This window comes from Ranitomeya variabilis, chromosome 1, assembly GCF_051348905.1.
Source record: "Ranitomeya variabilis isolate aRanVar5 chromosome 1, aRanVar5.hap1, whole genome shotgun sequence".
Classification (NCBI taxonomy): domain Eukaryota; kingdom Metazoa; phylum Chordata; class Amphibia; order Anura; family Dendrobatidae; genus Ranitomeya; species Ranitomeya variabilis.
In genome coordinates this window covers 687,484,636-687,494,732 of record NC_135232.1, presented here as the reverse complement: position 1 = coordinate 687,494,732, position 10,097 = coordinate 687,484,636, and the positions used below count along the sequence as shown (strand labels likewise).

Here is a 10,097-nt window from a genome sequence, read left to right as displayed (position 1 = left end):
TCCTCCTCCTCCCACTCCTCCTCGTCGTCCGTACGTGAGAACGTCACAGCCCAGGCCGTGAGCTGCCCGCCCAGCCGGTGTCTCCAGCAGCAGCTGCAGCCTGTACTGCGCGCGTATAGGAGAGCACGGGGAGCGGGGCATTGTGGGTAAGCGCTGGGAGCCGTTTCTCGTTCGCTTCCTGTGGAATTTTCCATTCGAAAGGGCGGGAAAGTGCAGCGGGCGGGGCTTGTTGGCCGCAGTGACAACATGGCCGAGTGTGTGATAGTGACAGACAGCACGGGCTTGTTGTTACCACACTGCTTCCTTTTTGTGTGTGGGTTTTTTTTTTCTAGCTGTAATATCTGCAGAATGTACTATTTTTTTCTAGGTGTTTCACACTACGGCTACTTTCACACTAGCGTTAACTGCATTACGTCGCAAATCCGTTTTTTTGCCGAAAAAACGGATGCGTCAAAAAAGTGAAAAACGTATGCAACGCATACAGCATTTCGACGGATCCGTCGCAAATCCGTTAAACGTTTCCGTCGAAAATACTGGATGCGTTGCATACGTTGCATACGTTTTTACCATCCGTTGCATCCGTTTTTACGACTGATCCGTTTTTAAAATGGGAGGCTCCCAAATTTGATTGGCTACTGGAAAATATGGAAAACTATATAGTTACTGTTTTTACAGCCCATCTTTGAGGGTTTTAGTTTTGTGGCAGCGATGGAAGGTGTTCTTGTGAGCATTGCTAGTTTGGTTACCGACATTATCTTTGAGACGAATCGCCTGGATATCATAGTGCGGGAGAAGGAGGCGGCAGCGGAAAAACGGAGGATGCTTCTGCAGCAACGGAGACGGAGGCGACTCTGGATACATCCGATTAATGAACTACGGATGATGATAAAGGGATCCCTACCCCTAACCTCACCCCTAACCGTTTAATGAACATTTTCTGACAGTCATAGTGCCACGTATTTCAGTGCCACGTATTTCAGTGCCACGTATTTCAGTGCCACGTATTTCAGTGCCACGTATTTCAGTGCCACGTATTTCAGTGCCACGTATTTAAGTGCCACGTATATAAGTGCCACGTATTTGTGCCACGTATATAAGTGCCACGTATATAAGTGCCACGTATATAAGTGCCACGTATATAAGTGCCACGTATATAAGTGCCACGTATATAAGTGCCACGTATATAAGTGCCACGTATAACCACGTAGTTATAGTATTTATAGTACGTGGCACTTAAATACGTGGCACTTATATACGTGGCACTTATATACGTGGCACTTATATACGTGGCACTTATATACGTGGCTGGTTGGGGTCTTGTGGCTGGCAGTCTTCTCTCTGGGTCTTGCTGGCATATGTGGGGTTGAAGGCCCAGGCCAGGTTTATATAGATTTGGGGGTGTCTGGCCAATTGGCAACAAAATCCAGCTTCTGAGCATGCTCAGTGTAAAAAAACGTATTGCAGCGCTGCATTGCGTCGTACGACGTGTCCCGACGCATCCGTCGCTCATAGGCTTCCATTGTAGCCAACGACGTATGCCGCAGGATGCGTCGCGACACGTTTTTTAGGCGGAGACAAAAAACGTTACAAGCAACGTTTTTTGCCGACGACGTGTGGCCAAATTTCGACGCATCCGTCGTAAAACGGACACGACGTATGCCAATCCGTTGCAATACGTCGCCAATACAAGTCTATGGGGAAAAAACGCATCCAGCAAAAACTTTTGCTGGATGCGTTTTTTCTGAAAAAAGACGTTTTGAGACGTAATGCAGTTAACGCTAGTGTGAAAGTAGCCTACCTTCAAGGGATTATATATAAAAGAGATAAAATACATAACAGTTTTCTTAGTCTCCACATGTGATTTTACCTCACATTTCCGACTTTTTCACTCCATCACCAAAAATGAGCAGCAAATCGAGCATTTGGCCTCACCGGTTGCACTGTATACGGGTGTCTGAAATATTTTACTTTAACCCCTTAATGACCGCCAATACGTCTTTTTACTGACCTGAGATAAGAGAATAGCCTCCCCATACAGGTGACACTGCAGCAGCTGTTGGCTTGACACTATAGCTGACAACTTGCTGCATCAGCTTCGATCAGTGTTTGCACCGTCCATATGAGTAAATTCAGAAGTCAGCGACATTTGGATGGTAAAAATACACTTTTTCATTCCTGTCATGCCACTTAGCATTAATTCCTGAAAATCACCTGAAGGGTTAATAAACTGTCTGACAGCAGTTTTCAATATGTCCAGGGGGTGCTGGTTTTAAAATGGTATAACTTTGGGGGTTTTCCAATATATGGGACCCCTAAACGCACTTCAAACATGGATAGGTCCCTAAAAAATACATTTTGTAAATTTCCTTGAAAAAATGAAAAATTACTGCTACGTTATTAAACCTCCTGCTAACAAAATAAAATAGCATTTTACAAATGGTGCTCATGTAAAGTCGACATGTGGGAAATGTTATTGTTTTGCTGTGGTATGACTATCTGGATTAGGCCGGAGTCACACTAGACCGTAATACGGCCGAGTGCAATGCGATAAAAAATCGCATAGCGCTCGGCTCAATGTTAATCTATGGGGCAGCTTTTATTATCCGTTGTTTTCTCGGCCGTATTCAGGATCCGAGTGAAATCGCAGCATGCTGCGATTGTCAGCGTATCTCGGCCGAGAATCGCCACTGAAAGTCTATGGGGGCGAGAAAAAATCAGATTACACACGGACCAACAGTGTGACTTGCGAGAAATGCACACCGGTGACCGGTGTTCTATAGAAAAGCCGGCAATTCAGCGCAGTGTACAGTAAAATCACACAGGTTAGAATAGAACAAATAAAATTAATGTCTACACATAGTATAGGTATATATATATATATATATATATATATATATATATATATATATATACATATATATATATACATATATATATGTCAGTGAGACATACATATATTTATGTTTAATACAGCGCTAGATAGCAGAAAAGCCGGTAATTCAATTGCCGGCTTTTGCTATCTCCTTCCCAAACCCGACAGGATATGAGACATGGTTTACATACAGTTGACCATTTCATATCCCTTATTATTTTACATATTCCTCACTACTAATGTTAGAAGTGTATGTGTGCAAAATTTGGGGACTTTAGCTGTTAAAATAAAGGGTTAAATCGTGGAAAAAAACTGGTGTGGGCTCCCGCGCAATTTTCTCCGCCAGAGTGGTAAAGCCAGTGACTGAGGGCAGATATTAATAGCCTAGGGAGGTACCATGGTTATTGCCCCCCTACCCTGGCTAAAAACATCTGCCCCCAGCCACCCCAGAAAAGGCACATCTGTAAGATGCGCCTATTCTGGCACTTGGCCTCTCTCTTCCCACTCCCGTGTAGCAGTGGGATATAGGGTAATAAAGGGTTAATGTCACCTTGCTATTGAAAGGTGACATTAAGCAAGGTTAATAATGGAGAGGCGTCAATAAGACACCTATCCATTATTAATCCAATAATAGTAAATGGTTAATAAAACACACACACATTAGGGAAAAATTATTTTAATGAAATAAAGACATGGTGTTGTAATAGTTTATTATACTCTCAATCCAATTGAAGACCCTTGTCACCTGAAACAAAGTTAAAATAAAAAAACAACAATATTCCATACCTTCCGTCGTTCAGTCTTGTCCCACAATGTAAATCCATCTGAAGGGGTTAAAGATTTTTTACAGCCAGGAGCTCTGCTAATGCAGCTGTGCTCCTGACTGTAAAATCTCGGGAATGAATGGGAAGCAGGGGAAGGTAGCTACCTAGACTTGCGGTTCTGTGCCACCTGCTGGTATAAACTCATATGAACTCCAGCATGGGAATTTTTCTGAATCTTTTCTCACGCTGGAGTTCATATGAGTTTACATCGTGGGACATGACTGAACGACGGAAGGTATGGGATATTGTTGTTTTTTTATTTTAACTTTGTTTCAGGTGACAAGGGTCTTCAATTGGATTGAAAGTATAATAAACTATTACAACACCCTGTGTCTTTATTTCATTAAAATAATTTTTCCCTAATGTGTGTGTGTTTTATTAACCATTTACTACTATTGGACTAATAATGGATAGGTGTCTTATTGACGCCTCTCCATTATTAACCTGGCTTAATGTCACCTTTCAATAGCAAGGTGACATTAACCCTTTATTACCGCATATCCCACCGCTACACGGGAGTGGGAAGAGAGTGGCCAAGTGCCAGAATAGGCGCATCTTACAGATGTGCCTTTTCTGGGGTGGCTGGGGGCAGATGTTTTTAGCCAGGGTACCTCCCTAGGCTATTAATATCTGCCCTCAGTCACTGGCTTTCCCTCTCTGGCGGAGAAAATTGCGCGGGAGCCCACGCCAGTTTTTTTCCGCAATTTAACCATTTATTTTAACAGGTAGAGTCCCCAAATTTTGCACACATACACTTCTAACATTAGTAGTGAGGAATATGTAAAAAAAATAAGGGATATGAAATGGTTTACTGTATGTAAACCATGTCTCATATCCTGTCGGGTTTGGGAAGGAGATAGCAAAAGCCGGCAATTGAATTACCGGCTTTTCTGCTATCTAGCGCTATATGAAATATAAATATATGTATATATATGTGTCTCAATGACATATATATATATATATATAGAAGAAAAACCTTTGGCACTCAAAAATTGATCCACAGTAGATTGACTTTGAAAGAATATTTATTCGCAACACTCGGCCGGTATTCAATAACCAACAGACATCAAAAATGATCTGACGTTTCGGCAAAACAGTGCCTTTTTCAAGGAAGTCTGTATAGAGTAATCAATTCATAGGGTATATCACTAGCCATAAGGCTAATAACTTTAGTGGTGCTGTAATCGGTGGCCGGCATGTGTCCGATGGTGTCAGGAGGCAGTTTTTTTCTTCTATATATCACTATTTTTTCCTTTGGGCACCTATTCTTGTTGAGTGCGCCACTCCTGACTGTTTGGACTATATATTTATATATTTAGACTGTATATATGTTTTTACTAATATTTGAGCCCATGGATCCATTCTATTTCTGTTTTGCAAGCCGGCGAGAAAATATCGCCGTACGGATTACATACGGATGACACACGGATAATTTGATGTGAGGAAATCGCATCGTCGCACTGCACACGGATCACTGTTTTGTAAACATTTGTGCGATTCTCGTCCGTGTAAAACGGACCGTATTTTTATATGTTGTGTGTGTCCCCGGCATTAAAGGCATAATCATTCAAAGTTTGAAAATTGCAAATTTTTAAAAATTTTTCTCAAATTTCTGATATTTTTTTATAAATAAACACAAAACATATCGACCTAAATTTATTATTATCATAAAGTATAATGTGTCACAAAAAAATAATCTCAAAATCACTGGGATTTGTTGTAGCATTCCAGAGTTACCACATAAAGTGACACTGGTCAGATTTTAAAAATAATTTTTCGCATTCCTCATTTGCACCTTTTTGTTACAGTCACTTTTTTCTGAGTTTGCCTTGGTTTTTTGCTTTATGTTAGCCATGGCGGGCCAGGTTTGGGGTTTTCAGATATTTGCTGCTGAATTATCAATCACGCAAGTTGCAAATTTTTTATGGAAAATGTTCTCCAGTTCTTTCCGGGAGTGATGTCTGACATTTTTGAGCAAGAAGATGAGACATACATGGCACTCCAAATCTTTATTCAGGCAATCTAAAAAGTGAGACAGTGACATTTCGGCTCTTCAACATGGGCTCTCATCAAACTTGGGGTTTTAACAATACTCTCCATGTGCCAAGCCGCATGTCATCTCCCCATTCAGAAAGAATCTGGCTTGGCATATGAAGAGAGTCGTTAAAACGTGGTGGCCTTTCATCTCACATCCTGTCTGATGAAAGCCCATATTATAAGGCTGAAACATGACTCACCTTTTGGATTGCCTGAATAAAGATTTGGAGTGCCAAGTATCTCTCGTCTTCTTCATATGCATAGGGTGGAACCCTTCTTGAGCACCAGATTTCTTTTCCTCAAGAGTCCCGTACCTCTTGATTGTGATCCAAGTACCGTAGCAACATTTCTCCTTGCGGAGAGTGACATGTTTAGCATGCCGAGATGAGGAGACTTAAAGGGAACCTGTCACCCCCAAAATCGAAGGTGAGCTATGCCCACCGGCATCAGGGGCTTATCTACAGCATTCTGTAACGCTGTAGATAAGCCCCCGATGTAACCTGAAAGATAAGAAAAAGAGGTTAGGTTATACTCACCCAGGGGTGGTCCCGGTTCTTTTCTCCTACGCCTCATTGGGGGACACAGACCGTGGGTGTTATGCTGCTTGCCACTAGGAGGACACTAAGTGATACAAAGAAAGTTAGCTCCTCCCCTGCAGTATACACCCTCCTGCTGGCCCTCAGCTAACCAGTTCTTGCTTAGTGTCTGTAGGAGGCACTTGGGTCTGTTTTCAGACCCCAACTTTCTTATTTTAATTTTAATTTTTATTTTTCTGTAAATTTTTATTTTTTATTCAACGGAGTGAAGGGGGCGACGGATCCTTTTTTATGGGACCCGCTCTCCCCCGAACCAGCAACAGGCGAGCACGGCGAGTATACCTCCCCGTCCCTCTCCTGCGACGCGGGAGCACGCCAAATTTTACTCGGGCAACGGGTTTCCATCTTTGGTCCCGATTTCCCTTCCCCCTGCAAGACGGCGAGCACATAGAGCCTGCTCTAATGTTCCTCTCCGGTGGCCCGACATACAAGGCCCACATCACATGGCGTTGCATGCTTGCGGCAGAGCCCAAAGGGATTGCAGATGAGGATGGAGCGCGCAGGGACAGGGGGACCTGCATTACCGGACTGTGAGTACATCAGGAGTTCCCCTCCTGCGCTCCGGATCGCTTTGCGGCCGCGCCACCTCACACCGCCGGGCAGGCCGGAAATTTAGTCCCCGGCTTTTCAGCCGGAGTAGGCCGCAGTGGCCTCTATGGGGTAGGCGCCGGCGGTACTTTCGGCAGAGCCCCTGGGGACAGGCGCCGGCGGTCGGGAACTGCGGCGGTTAGCGTCGCTCCGTTGCGGCCGCCGCGCATCCCCAGGCAGGCTGGAAATTTAGTCCCCGGCTTTTCAGCCGGAGTAGGCCGCAGTGGCCTCTATGGGGTAGGCGCCGGCGGTACTTTCGGCAGAGCCCCTGGGGACAGGCGCCGGCGGTCGGGAACTGCGGCGGTTAGCGTCGCTCCGTTGCGGCCGCCGCGCATCCCCAGGCAGGCTGGAAATTTAGTACCCGGCTTTTCAGCTGGAGTAGGCCGCAGTGGGCAGATCCCTCCCACGGCCGTAACTCCGCCCCCTATATCGGCGCTTCTCGTCTGGGACGAGAGGCGCCCTGCAGATCTCGGGGGCCATGCTTCCTCACGCTGCCTGACTGGAAGATACGGTCTTGGGGGTGCCACTGGCCGGTACGCCAGCGGCAATCATTCGGGCGCGGCCCGCCGACGCGCTCCACCGGCAGGCTCCATAAATTTAGTCCCCGGCTTTTGCAGCCGGACTAGGCCGCAGTGAAATACCTTTCAGGAGCGGAGGTGCTTTCATGGTCCCGATGGGCTGAACTTCGTGGAAGAAGCCCCCCTCCATGGTCCGGGCAGCCTCCACCACTGTGAAAGCGGACAAGGAGGCGGACGGTTCCTCTCCACCTCCCTAACAAAGGGATGATGGATTGAGGTTTATCTCTCTACCCCTGCACCGTCCACGCTGCAATACCTGACATCCGCGGCGGCTCCATGCCGGGACGCGCACCGTTGGTAAGTGGATCCTGCCAGCAATGGGCTTCTGCAGCGGGATATTGACAGGCAGTCTCAGACTTCCCTGTGACCACCTCCCTGAGGTAACGCTCCAGCCGGCTAACAAATTTAGCTCCCGGCTTCGGCCGATGTGTAGTCCGCACCTCCAGAAGCGCACTGTGTCGCCTCAAGGCGGCTTAGCCTTTTTTCCTGGCGCTTAGCGCCTGACGCGGAAGCGCTCAATTTTCTCGAGCAACGGGTGACCACCCCTAACTCTTACGCTGACGCCGGCTGCAGAAATTTACGCCCCGGCTGGGGCCTATCATGGAAGTTTCGAGGCTCCGCCCACGTCGTGCCTGTAGCTCCGTCCCCTAAATTGGCGCTTCTCGCTCGCTGCGAGATTTTACCTAAACCCGCATGACCAGTATTCCCGGTCTTAAAGTCACACGACCAGTATTCTCTGGTCTTAAAGGCACGTGACCAGTATTCCCTGGTCTTAAAGGCACGTGACCAGTATTTCCTGGTCTTAAAGGCTCGTGACCAGTATTCCCTGGTCTTAAGGGTACGTGACCAGTATCCCCTGGTCTTAAAGGCACGTGACCAGTATTCCCTGGTCTTAAAGGCACGTGACCAGTATTCCCTGGTCTTAAAGGCGCGTGACCAGTATTCCCTGGTCTTAAGGGCGCGTGACCAGAATTCCCGGGTCTTAAAGGCACGCGACCAGTATTCCCTGGTCTTAATGGCGCACTACCAGTATTCCCTGGTCTTAAAGGCACACGACCAGCATTCTCTGGTCTTAAAGCCACACGACCAGTAATCCCTGGTCTTAAAGGCACACGACCAGTATTCCCTGGTCTTAAAGGCACACGACCAGTATTCCCTGGTCTTAAAGGCACACGACCAGTATTCCCTGGTCTTAAAGGCACACGACCAGTATTCCCTGGTCTTAAAGGCACACGACCAGTTTTCCCTGGTCTTAAAGGCACACGACCAGTTTTCCCTGGTCTTAAAGGCACACGACCAGTTTTCCCTGGTCTTAACGGCACACGACCAGTATTCCCTGGTCTTGAGGGCACCATGACCAATCCGAAACTGGTCATAATTGAGGAGCCCTCTGCCGCCGAGCCCAGTTTATCCCAGTGTAACTAGTTCCCTCAGCCTAAACTCCCTCGTAGAGCTTTTGCAATCCAGTACGGATATGCGATTCACTGGACAGAAGCCTCTACGCGGGACGCTATGCCTGGTCTGATTTTTAAGGGCGACAGGCACTTTAAAGGGCGCCGGTCTCCCCACACCATCAACAGACGGGCACTCGAAGGTCCAGGCCTAACGCCAGACAGCCTGTCCTGTCCACCCGGAGACCTGCACTCTGTGGATGTACAGAGGCATCCTTTTTTTCGGGCGTCTGAGCACCCCCCTCTGCATCACCACTATTTAACAGAAGATGCAAGTAGGCGAATTTCCCTCTCCACTTCCTTGTTAAGAGGATGGTGGATCGAGGCTCCTACTTTTTAACTCTGCAATGACCTGCTGGAAGCAGCGGCGCATTCTGCCACTCGGCAGATTAACCGGGTACAATCTCCTGTGGGTTACCTACCAGTATCCCTGCCCGATATGTCCTTAATTAAAAATGCCACGATCTGTCAAATAGCACATCTGGTTTGTTCCGTTTGGCAACTACGGGTTCAGCCCTTTAACCTCCCTATCCGCCGCATGGATGCTAGAGCAACGGTCTCCTGCTTAGAGCCCTTAACTACTTTGATTCACACCAGTATCCCTTTCCTGAAGACAGTTCAGCTGGTCAATCATATTCTTGAGCGGGAGACTAACGAACAATCGTACGTTTCCGCAGCCCCGACCAACAGTGAAAGGGTTGTCCAGGACAGTCTAGATCTAAGGGATCTTGGTTACTAAAAGGTGGAACGATAAGTAGGACCGATTCCGGACCTCAAACTTCTAACAATCTTTTCACAAGGTTCTTCTTCTTCTTCGAATGGAGTCTCATCCGCTCAGCCATTACTTCAACAAAGAAGGTGCAGTTTCGGGCATCCATCGACATTCGGGATGCCTAACCTCTTCAAAAATTCCTTTGCTTTTCCATTCGTGAATAGCATTTAAGTCACGACCTTGTTCTTCGGCCTTGCTACCGCATCCAGGGTGTTCGCAAGGGTCATGGTGGCTGTCATCTTGCACCTAGAGGCGTGGTCGTCCTATCCTGTTTGACCGACTGTTTACCCACCCTTGCAGGACTATGCTAAGTCGTCTATATCTCTTGCGATACCCTCTTACCTGGGCTGGTGGCTAGACTTAGACAACTCCTCATTTC

General features: G+C 46.9%; 1 protein-coding gene across 1 annotated transcript in view; it reads left to right on the top strand.

Moving 5' to 3' along the window:
• Positions 1-3: 3 nt before the first annotated feature.
• Positions 4-10,097, top strand: part of ZBTB25 (zinc finger and BTB domain containing 25) — a 33,095-nt gene continuing 23,001 nt past the window's right edge. The window contains exon 1 of the mRNA XM_077266075.1: positions 4-146. The gene's annotated coding sequence lies outside the window, so the exon portion shown is untranslated. The remainder of the gene's footprint in view (positions 147-10,097) is intronic.